The following is an 11,568-nucleotide window of genomic DNA, read 5'->3' as shown; positions in this document are numbered from 1 at the left end:
CTTCCCTAAAATTTCATGAGCCAGAAAAGATCAAAACATACATCATGAAAGAAGATACTGAAAATTAAACACCAGATGAACTAAGTCCCAAACCATTGTCTGTTCTCTGTCCCATTCAATTTTCAAATAAAATTATTTACTAACCATTGTCTGAGAACTAGGCCCATACATTTTCCTCTAAAAGTTATTTACTCTCCTTCAAATTGCCCCATTTCTCCTATCTTCCCTTACCCCATGAAGAAGAGTATATTAGTATCTGCATTCCATTGGGTTATTATGTAATCACCTTCCTGCAATTCCCCTGTGCTATGCACATTAAAATAAATTTGGTATGCTTTTTTCTCCTATTAAACTGCCTTTTGTTCGTTGATTTTCAGCAACCGTTCGTGCTTACATATTTCGTGCTATAACAGGATAATCAAAATTGCTCCTCTCTTTCAGAAGCTATAGTCAAAGAAACTCAGGAACTGAAGAGCCAGCATAAGGGTAAGAAATTGTTACCAGTCAGACTCCCAATCTCTCTCTGTGAATCTGGTTCAGCAGATGATAAAAATTACTTTTGCCTCCTTTTCCTTTGCAAATTTAAGATTAGTGGGGGGAAAGCATGTATATGAATAGCATTAGGAATAGTGACTCTAATGTATCTTTGGTATGAATATTCATATTTTCTCATTTTTTTTTTCCTCCCAGAAATAGTCTTTGTTTTTCCTTTATCTTTGTCTTCCTGTTTTGTTTTGTCATAAGGAGGGGTACTATAGCATAGAACACAGGGCTAAAAGCCCTATAAGCTCTTTGTTCTATTCAGTCTCCATAGACTGATGTTCTCAACAGCCAGCAGCTATTTAGACAAATTATACTGTAGGTCTCTGAAATAAAAACTGAATGAGGTAACACTTTTGTCTTGTTTTAAGTCCCTGAGAGCTTGATATGTGACCAAGTGAAAACATTCTTTCTTGGTCTCCACTATCTGGGGTGGAGAGTGATTTTCAAGTTGTCTGTTGACCAGTCTGAAAGGTCTGGTAAACTCAAGACATGTAAAATTTCAAGCAGCATGCCCTTTGTTACAAATGTAGTTCTTAGGGGAGTTTTTTGCAATAAAACATTTCGTCCACAAGGGGTTTGGTTGTCTTAATCTTTCTTGCTTGGTTAGTGCTGGGAAAGTCCAATCTCAGAAGTGTCTGTCTGGTGTCACAGGTTAGTGGGTTTGTGACTGGAGGCACACCCAACTGTTCACATGTCCATGTGTTTGTAGGAAGACCAGAAACCATTCATACAAATACCATCCTTAACCACCATGGCACCAAAGATCTTTTACTATCTAGCCTACCTCCAGAGGTAAATTTTGGGGAATTGCAAGGGCTGTCTCTTCTACACTCTTTCCAGAAATGGCTCTTAGCTTATATGGTACAAAAAGAAAAGAAAAAAAGAAAAACCTACTCTAAGCCTGGAAAATTACTTTCTGATCTTTCCATAAAGAGATTTGTTGGATTGAGTCACTATTAAAATAAGTACACCATTAGAAATTCTAATTACCAATGGCCAGATGATAGATTTTTTTGAATTAAAAAGACTTGTGTATTTGAAAAAAGTTTTGGTATTCTCTTGCCCTAAGCTATTGCCTTATTTGTATTTATGAGAGGATCAAATTTTTTAAAAGATACATAATAGTGTCAAAACTAGTCTTAAAAGTTATTTCAACAAAATTAAAGAGCAGAAGTTTGACCTAAAGCAAAAGTTAAAATCTTTTGAATGCTCAAATTGTTCGTTTTGAATTTCAAGACAGATTAACAACAACAACAAAAGCATCACTTCAGTTATTGTCTGGTGGTTGAGATTCTGTGGGTTCACTACTGAAGCCCAGGTTTAATTTCAGTTTTCTGGTCAGGGAACTAATCCCTTGCAAATGTAAATTATTTAAAAGGAAAAAATATGAAAAATTAATTTGAATTACTTGTCTTGAATTTACATTTCTATAACTCTTAAGTTACCCATTTGTTGGCAATTGTTTTTCTCCCCCATATACAGCTTTTGAATTTCTGTTGTCTTACTGACTCTCTCTTTTAATTTTCAACCTATAGGTCACACAGATTGTCCAGCCTTTGTGTACAGACAGCCAACTAAGAAGTTGAAACTCTAGTGAATAGGCTTGACAGAGACATGGGTTATAATACCCCACTTGCAACTAGTGAAAATTTCCTTTCTTTAAGCAGTCCTTGGGAGTGCTCTGGATCTTGGAAGGGTTACAGCTTTTGCTCCCTCTTTGGAGACCTTGGTTAAAGCCATCAAAGACTTCTTGGTTTTATTCTCAGGTGTGCTTATTGGTTTTTCGATTGAGTCATTTGTTTTAAACTTTGGTTTGTATTTAGAGTATGATAGTAATTTTTTTCTGTTTATCTTGCTTTATTTACTGAATCAGAGAAACATGCCTCCCACTACCAGTGAAAACCAAAGCCAGGAAGAAGTGGCAAATCCCTCCTCTCAGAGGGAACCAAGGGAGGCTGCTCCCACCACCATTGCCATTGTCACTACCATTCTCTCAGCTCTGGCAAAAGGCTGGCTGCTCACATAATAGAAAGTTCACTGCCTGTTTATTTAAAAGTTCTTTTTTTCTTTACTTTTTAGAGATCTGTGGTCAAAAGCCAGCTTAATTAAAAGTTGATAGTCTTCTCTGTCCTCTTTTAAATCTTAATTCTGCTGTGGGAACTTCTTGGTTGACTAGATCATTGTTTCTCAAGTCCCTGCTACCGGAACTTTATTGACCACTTGGAAAACTTAAGATCTCTCCAAAATGATTCCTCTAAGACTTGTCCCATTTCTGCCTCTTCCTCCTTTTGCTACCTTCGATCTTTCTTTTGGTTTCCTTTAATACCCTACCCCCTTCATCTGGTGACCAATAGATAAATACTACTAAAAGGAAATATCAGTGTCTGGCTACCACATAAAAAAATTTAAAGGAGACTTTTAGCAATCCTGAGTACCACTGAGGAATGCAAAAAAGTCTTCACTGACTCCCCTTTTGGGGTCCTCTGTCATCCTAATGAGCCCCAAAAGTCAGGGGCAGCTTTCTCTCATGTCTGAAGCTCTGATCTCTTTTGCACTGAATTCCCTGATCTCTTTGGCTTTTAGATACTATAAATATATAAAGCAACTACAAGGTAAATTTTAAAAAGATAATGACTTTAACACTATCATAGCTGAGGATGTAAATACACCACCATCATCCCTAGATAGATCATTGGGGCAAAAATCAACAAAGAGATCTGGTACCTCAATTTGATGCTTGAACAAATGGACTTAATAGATACCTACGGAACACTCCACCAAACAACCATGGAATATACATTCTATTCATCACCACATGGAACATACTCCAAGATCAACCAAATTCTCAATCATAAATCAAGCATAAACAAATTTCATAAGATCAATATATTGTCATGCACCTTCTCAGACCACAGTGGAATAAAAATAAATATCAACACCAACAAAGTTCCCCCCAAACCCACAAAGACATAGACACTAAACAACATGATGCTGAACAACTCCTGGGGTCAACATGGAAATCAAAGCAGAAATTAAAAGATTCCTGGAAACAAATGAAAATGAAGAAATATCTTACCAAGAGCTCTGGGATGCCATGAAAACAGTACTAAAAGGGGAATTCATATATCTACGAACACACATGAAGTAAATGGAAAGATCACAAGTTAACAACCTAACAAATCACCTAAGGGAGCTAGATAAACGAGACCACCAAAACCCTAATTTCAGCAGAAGAATCCAGATCACCAAAATAAAAGCCCAAATATAGAACACAGAAGGCAAAAGTATAATAGAAAATAATCAATGAAACAAAAAACTGTGTTCTTTGAAAGGATAAACAAGATTGATGAACCCCTAGCTAAACTGACCAAGAAAAAGAGAGAAAAAGCCCAAATAAACACAATTGGAAATGCAAAAGATCAAGTCACAACTGACCCCAAAGAAATACAAAGATTATCAGAGATTACTATGTACATTTGTATGGAAACAAACTCAAAAACCTAAATGAAATGGAGGACTTTCTAATATCACACAACCTTCCAAGGTTGAAACAAGAGAAAGCAAGACACTAAATAGGCCAATAGCAACCCAGGAAATTGACTTCATCATAAGAACACTACCTACAAATAAAAGCCCTGAACCAGATGACTTGCCAGCAGAATTCTAAAAAACACATACAAGAAGGAGCTGATATCAATCCTACTGAAAGTATTCCAGGCAATCAAGAAAGATGGAATTTTCCTCAAATCATTTTATGAAGCTAATATCACATTGGTACCCAAGCTGGGTAAAGATCTAACAAAGAAAGAGTACTACAGGCCAATATCCTTGATGAATGTAGATGCAAAAATTCTCAAGATTCTAGCAAACTGAATCCAACAACACATCTCAAAAATCTTCCACTATGACAAAGTAGGATTCATCCCTGAGATGCAGAGCTGGCTCAAAATCCACAAAACCATAAACATAATTAAATACATCAACAGATGTAAAAACAAGAACTACATGATTATATCATTAGACACAGAAAACACTTTTGATAAAATCCAGCATCCCTTCTTGATAAAAGCCCTTGAACACCGAGGCATAGATAGAACATATCTTAAAATAATAAGTGCCATCTACAATAAACCCACAGCCAACATACTGCAAAACAGACAGAAATTGGAACCATTTCCCCTGAAAACTGCAACAAGAAGCTGCCTACTCTCACCTCTCCTGTTTAACATAGTATTGGAAGTCCTAGGTAAAGCAATCAGACAGGAGAAAGAAATCAAGAGTATCCAAATAGGAAAAGAAGTTAAGTTATCCCTCTTGACAGAAGACATGATCCTATACCTTGAAAACTCAAGAGAATCTGTTGAAAACCTCCTTGCACTGATGAAGGACTTTGGCAAAGTCTCAGGGTATAAAATAAATGTGCAAAAGACAGTCACATTCCTATACACCAACAATAAACAAACAGAAACCCCAATAAAAAGCACAATTCCATTCATAATAGCCACACAAAAAAGGAAATACTACAGCATCTTTCTAACCAGAGAAGTGAAAGACCTTTACAATGAAAACTACAAAACACTGCTCAAAGAAATCAAAGAAGACACAAACAAATGAAAAAATATTCCAAACTCATGGATTGGAAGAATTAACATTGTTACAGTGTCCATCCTATCAAAGGTAGTCTACAGATTTAGCACAATACCCACTAAATTACCAAAATCATTATTCTCAGGCCTGGAAATGACAATACAGAAATTTATGTGGAAACATGAAAGACCATGAATAGCCAAAACAATTCTTATTAAAAGAAACAAAGCAGGAGTTATCACACTTCCAGACTTCAAACTGTACTATAAAGCTACAATAATCAAAACAGCCTGGTACTGGTACTAGAATAGGCATATAGACCAATGGAGCAGGATAGAGATTCTGGAAGCAAAACCTCAATTTCTCAACCAACTCATCTTTGACAAAGCCTTTACCAACAACCACTGCAGAAAGGAGAACCTATTCAGTAAGTGGTGCTGGGAAAGTTGTCTGACCATATGTAGGAGACTGAAACAGGACCCCTCCCTATCATCATACACAAAAATCAACTCGAAATGGATCAAAGATCTAAATGTAAAACCTCAAACTAAAAGAATTCTAGAAGAAAATATAGGAAATCCCCTTATGGAAATTGGAATAAGCAACCAATTCCTGATCAACTCTCCAAAAGCAAATGCCACCAAAGATAAAGATAGACAAATGGGATCTCATCAAACTGAAAAGCTTCTGCAAAGCAAAAGAAACCATCAAGAGAATGGAAGACAGCCCACAGAACAGGAAAAAAATTGCCAGCTGTAAATCTGATAAAGACCTAACATCCAGGATCTACAAGGAACTCAACTGTGCCAAAAGGAAAAAAATCAAACAACCCTATTAAAAAATGGGCAAAAGATATGAATAGACACTTCTCAGAAGAAGACATATGAGCAGCCAACAGATACATGAAAAAATGCTCAGCCTCACTAATCATCAAAGAAATGCTAAATAAAACCACACTGAGATACCACCTAACTCCAGTCAGGATGGCTGTCATCAATAACTCAAAAAACAGCAAGAAACAACCCTGGCAAGGTTGTGGGGGGAAAGGAACACTTTTACACTGTTGGTGGGAGTGTAAATCACTACAACCTCTGTGGAAAATAGTGTGGTGACTTCTAAAAGATATAAAAATCAACCTTCAATACAACCCAGCAATCCCCCTTCTGGGAATATACCCGGAGGGACTCAAATCACTCTACAGAAAAGTTACCTGCACACGCATGTTTATTGCAGCATTATTCACAATAGCAAAAACATGGAACCAACTGTGCTGCCCATTGAAAGTGGACTGGATAAAGAAAATGTGGTACAGTTACATGATGAAAAATTATACAGCTATAAAGAAAAACAAAATTATGAACTTCACAGCAACTTGGATGGAATACTCTATAATACTCAGTGATTTATCACAAAAACAAAGATCTGAGTATTGCAGGTACTCACTCATAAAAGAACCCTGAACATTTATCATAATACTATTGAAAAGGATCGACAGTAGTGGGACACTGCCCAGGGAGGGGAGGGCACATAACATCAATAAGGGCACCCAAACTTTACCTGTATGATGACCACTTATGTAACAACCTTGAATTGTACTTCACATCTTTAAAATAAAAAATAAGAGAAAAATTTAAAAATTAAAAAAAATATGTCTATACATGTGCTTGCATATTGTCTACATGGTACCCAATTGATTTTAAAATAAAACCAAACGCTTTACAAGTTTACATGACTTTACTAAATCATTGGTAAATAAAGTTAGTTTTAAGATTGTTGGTAAAATGAAATATGAATAGCTTCAGAATTGTCAGCATTAATGCAGATATTTTTGCCAGGGTTTACTGGTCAGATAGACTTATATTGTCCCTACTGGATGTCTTAAGATTTTACAACGCTTCTGTGATATTTTAATACTTACTTGGTTTGCATGAGGGCTGGTTGCTGGGCTCCCCCATAGCCTTACACCCATCTGGCTGTGAATTTATATCTTTGGTTTTGAGCCTCTAGTTTCTGTATTCTGGACAAGTGGCCATGGCTAGGCCTGGGAACATGTGGGCCTGTAGTCCTAAGCCATCCTCTGTGGGGCCGAGTCAAGCCTGATAGGGCCCTGTTTTTTCCTGGCCCATCTCTGCCTTCTGGACATGCTCAATGGGGTTGGATCCACCAGGAATCCTCTTAAAAGCTTTGTCCTCTGTCCCAAGTTTTGAACTTGGTGTACAAATCCAGGACCCAGATGGACCCTGCCCTTCATAGTTTTCTGGGTACCAAGGGGAAGCTCACTGAGGAGGGTAATTGTGTCCATTTCCTCTAAGGCCTTGGCTAAGACAAGATTTATTTAATCCAGGGTTAGTCTGATTTTGTTGAAAAAAAAAGAAACACAATCCTTAAATAGCTAGCTTTATTTTTTATGAGCAATTAAAACATAATTGTGGTCATTTATATTTCCATATGAATTTCTGTATTGTCGTTTCCAGATCTGAGAAGCATAATGTTGATAACTTAACAGGTATTGCATTGAATCTGTAGATTGCCTTCGATAGGATGGACATCTTAACAATGTTGACTCTTCCTAGCCATGAGCATGGTATATTTTTCCATTTGTTTGTGTCTTCTTGGATTTCTTTGAGCAGCATTTTGTAATTCTCATTGTAAAGGTCTTTCACTTCTCTGGTTAGGAAGATACTGAGGTATTTCATTTGTTTGGTGGCTATTGTGAATGGGATTGTGCTTTTTATATGGGTCTCTGCCTGCTTGTTGTTGTTATATAGGAATGCAACTGACTTTTGTGTGTTTATTTTGTAACCTGAGACTTTGCCAAAGTCCTTTATCAGTATCAGCAGGTTTTTGACAGATTCTCTTGAATTTTCAAGGTATAGGATCATATCATCAGCAAAAAGGGATAACTTGACTTCCTCTTTTCCTATTTGGATACCCCTGATTTCCTTCTCTTGTCTAATTGCCTGGGCTGGGACTTCCAACACAATATTGAACAAGAGGGGTGAGAGTGGGCAGCCTTGTCTTGTTCCAGTTTTCGGGGGAAATGTTTCTAGTTTCTGTCAGTTTAGCAATATGTTAGCTATGGATTTGTCATAGATGGTACTTACTGTTTTGACATATGTTCCTTCTATGCCTAGGTGTTTGAGGGTTTTCATCAAGAAGGGATGCTGAATTTTATCAAAAGCTTTAAATAGACGCTTCTCAAAAGAAGATATACGGGCAACCAACAGACACATGAAAAAGTTCTCAGCCTCACTCATCATCACAGAAATGCAAATCAAAACCACATTGAGATATCACCTAACCCCTGTAAGAATGGCCATCATTAATAAAACAAACAACAGATGCTGGCGAAGATGTGGAGAAAAAGGAACGCTTCTACACTGCTGGTGGGAATGCAAACTTGTACAACCTCTCTGGAAAACAGTCTGGAGATTTCTGAAAGAACTAGAAATTGACTTTCCATATGACCCAGCAATTCCCCTATTGGGAATATACCCAAAGGAACTCAAATTATTCTACGAAAAAGACACCTGCACATGTGTTTGTTGTAGCTCTATTCACAATAGCAAAAACATGGAAGCAACCATGTTGCCCATCAAAACTGAACTGGAAAAAAAAAGTGGTACATATACACAATAGAATATTATGCAGCCATAAAGAAGGACAGATATATGGACTTTGCAACAAATTGGATGGACTTGGAGTCTATCATACTCAGTGATTTATCACAGAAACAAAGAACTGAGTTCCATATGTTCTCACTCATAAGGTGACCTTGAACAATTATAATGCTATAAGAAAGTGATTGGCAGTAGTGGAAAACTGTCAGGAGAGCGGGGTGGGACTGGCAGTTGTGGGAAACTGCTAGGAGAGGCAGGGGCATAGCTCATCAACAAGGGTACCTGCATGATCAATGTTTGTATACCTAGCCCTGAATTATACCCCACATCTTTATAATAAATAAATAAATTTAAATAATAAAAAACATAATTGTTAAGAATGAATAAATTAGGTCAATGTAAATGAAATAGACCTTAATAAAATTTGTCATAGTTTCCAAAATCTTTTCAGTAATTTAAAAATTTAAGATCATGTTATATTAAACTAAGTAATAGAAAATCGTAAAATGTGAGCAATTTTTAATAAGTTAAAATACTCAAACATTAAATATTAAACATAAGTTTAAGTTTATAGTGTGTGGCATCTTGTTTTTATATGTTATAAAAGACTAAATATATCTCTGGATTTGTTAATAAGCATACAAATTGAGAAAACGTATCTTTCTAAGAATTATGAAATGGATTTTGTACACAAATGTTGATTTGTAATATTAATTACTCTCCAGGTTTTACACTGAAATTAGGTTTGCAAAGAGTTAAAATTCTAATTAATATATATATATTATATATATAGTTAAAACTACCAAAAATAAAGGGAAAATTCTTTGTGGTTTTGTTTTTTTAAAAAAGTTTGGTTATTTAAAAGTTGTTTCAAAGTAAAGAAATAAAAAAATATGTAATATTGAATGGATAAAAAAAGAATTTTTTTATATGATAGAACTGACCAAAATTAAATGAGTTTGACAGAAAGGTTTTTTTAAAATTGAGCCTTATCAAAAGTACCCTAGTGCAAAACTAAAAGTTGGTTTTCTCTTTAAGCAAGACTTGTGCAATATTAATTTAAAAATAATAAAAGATTTTTGTTCACCTTTCCAATAAATCGCCAAAAGGTAGAAGGAGGGGAGAAATAGATTCTGTGTGCCTCATACTGTCTTTATTAGGTCTTCTGATTATTTGGAAACTGATTCTCCTTGCTAGCAAAAAGTAAAAGTTTTTGTTCTTTGAAATCCTTTATCATTTTATCTAAATGAATGACTATTATTTTATAACACCCTATTACTTTGATCAAGTGTTTTAAATCTTTTACTTATATGACAGACTTACCAAAATCAAATTTCAAATTCGAAATTAAGTCTTTTTTTTTACTTCATTCTAACTTTTTGGCATTCCAAAAGTACCTCTGGAAGTCCAAGAGAGATGCATTAGGTTTATTTGGTATGTTAAAATCATTCAGGAAGCATTGTCAAGTAAGTTGTGTTTAACTTTTTTGAGTTGTATATGTATATGTTATTAACATTAATTTACACTAATAATCAGGCTAAAATCTGAACTTATTTTGTAAATAAACGAGATTTCTAGAAATCTTCTATGTCTTGATATGTGTCATAATTATGGTTGGTTTGTAAAACAGTTGGACATTACAGAAAATAACCAAATTTCCTTGTCAATTGCATCTTTAACTATGGCTGTTTCAAGTTATATTGTCAATAGTTAATTGCTTTATTGTGATGCTTTTTTTCCCTAAAAGTTCTTTGCAAATCCTAAGGTGTTGTGTCATCAAAAAGTTCCATGGAAAAGACTGCAACAAGTACTCAAATATAGGTTTCAGAAAAGTTTGAGACCATACCACTGGACTGGGTAAAAATCCAGAGCACTAAACGACCAAAAACAAAACAAAAAATACTGGACTCACAAAATTGCTAACCTAACATCAATAATTATACAGGGCTGAACTGATGAAGAAATAAAATAATTTTTATGAAAATGTTTATCTGAAACTTTGTTGATTCTGTTTACGTGCTGGTTTTCATAGTTAAGAATACCTTTTTTTCTTCTCATAAGCTATCTATAGATTTACAACAAAAGCTATAAAGTATACTTTTGTGAGAAAAATTAAAACATTTACCTTTCTCTCTACCTGATCCCTCCATAATTCAGAAACTCTTCATAAGTATTCATATTCTATGGCAATACAGTTATTTGCAAAATTACAATAAAAAATCTGTTTTCTTTTGTAACAGGACACAATTAGAAATGATTATTCTACCAAGGCTTTGACTAGAATATAATATTTTCAGATATTACCTGAGTGCTTTGAAAGATTGAGGTTGACTTTTACGGCATCAATTTTTAAAAAAAACTTGGAAAGACTGGTCTGGTACCTTGTCTACACAGCTCTTTTACAAGTTTTCTGACTTTGTGGTAAGTAAAAAAGATTACTTTATGACAGGTATGAATCTCAAGATATTTTAGGGACCTCAAGAAAAGTAGTGTATGCCCAATTTTTACAGGAATTATAGACACAGTCTGAGAGTGACTCAAGTCTTTGGCTTGGTTTTCTATACTCAAGAGGGTTTCTGAAAAGTCTTAGCTGAGATTCCTTATGAAAATGTCCCAATAAGGCCAAATTTTAATGGACTATCCAGTTAATCACAATTCTTACTAAACTTACATTAATAATCAGGCCAAAGTTTGAACATATTTTGTAAATAAATGAGTTTTCTATAATTAACTTTGGTAGAAATGGGAGGACTGGAGAGAGAAAAAAACTATGCTTCAGAAAAAAAAAAAATACTGTAGTACACCTGTGACTTGATTC

This window comes from Carlito syrichta, unplaced genomic scaffold (genome assembly GCF_000164805.1).
Source record: "Carlito syrichta isolate Samal-C Ts95f unplaced genomic scaffold, Tarsius_syrichta-2.0.1 Scaffold302518, whole genome shotgun sequence".
Taxonomy (NCBI): Eukaryota; Metazoa; Chordata; class Mammalia; order Primates; family Tarsiidae; genus Carlito; species Carlito syrichta.
The sequence above is the reverse complement of the archived record's forward strand: the minus strand, read 5'-3'. Positions refer to the sequence as shown.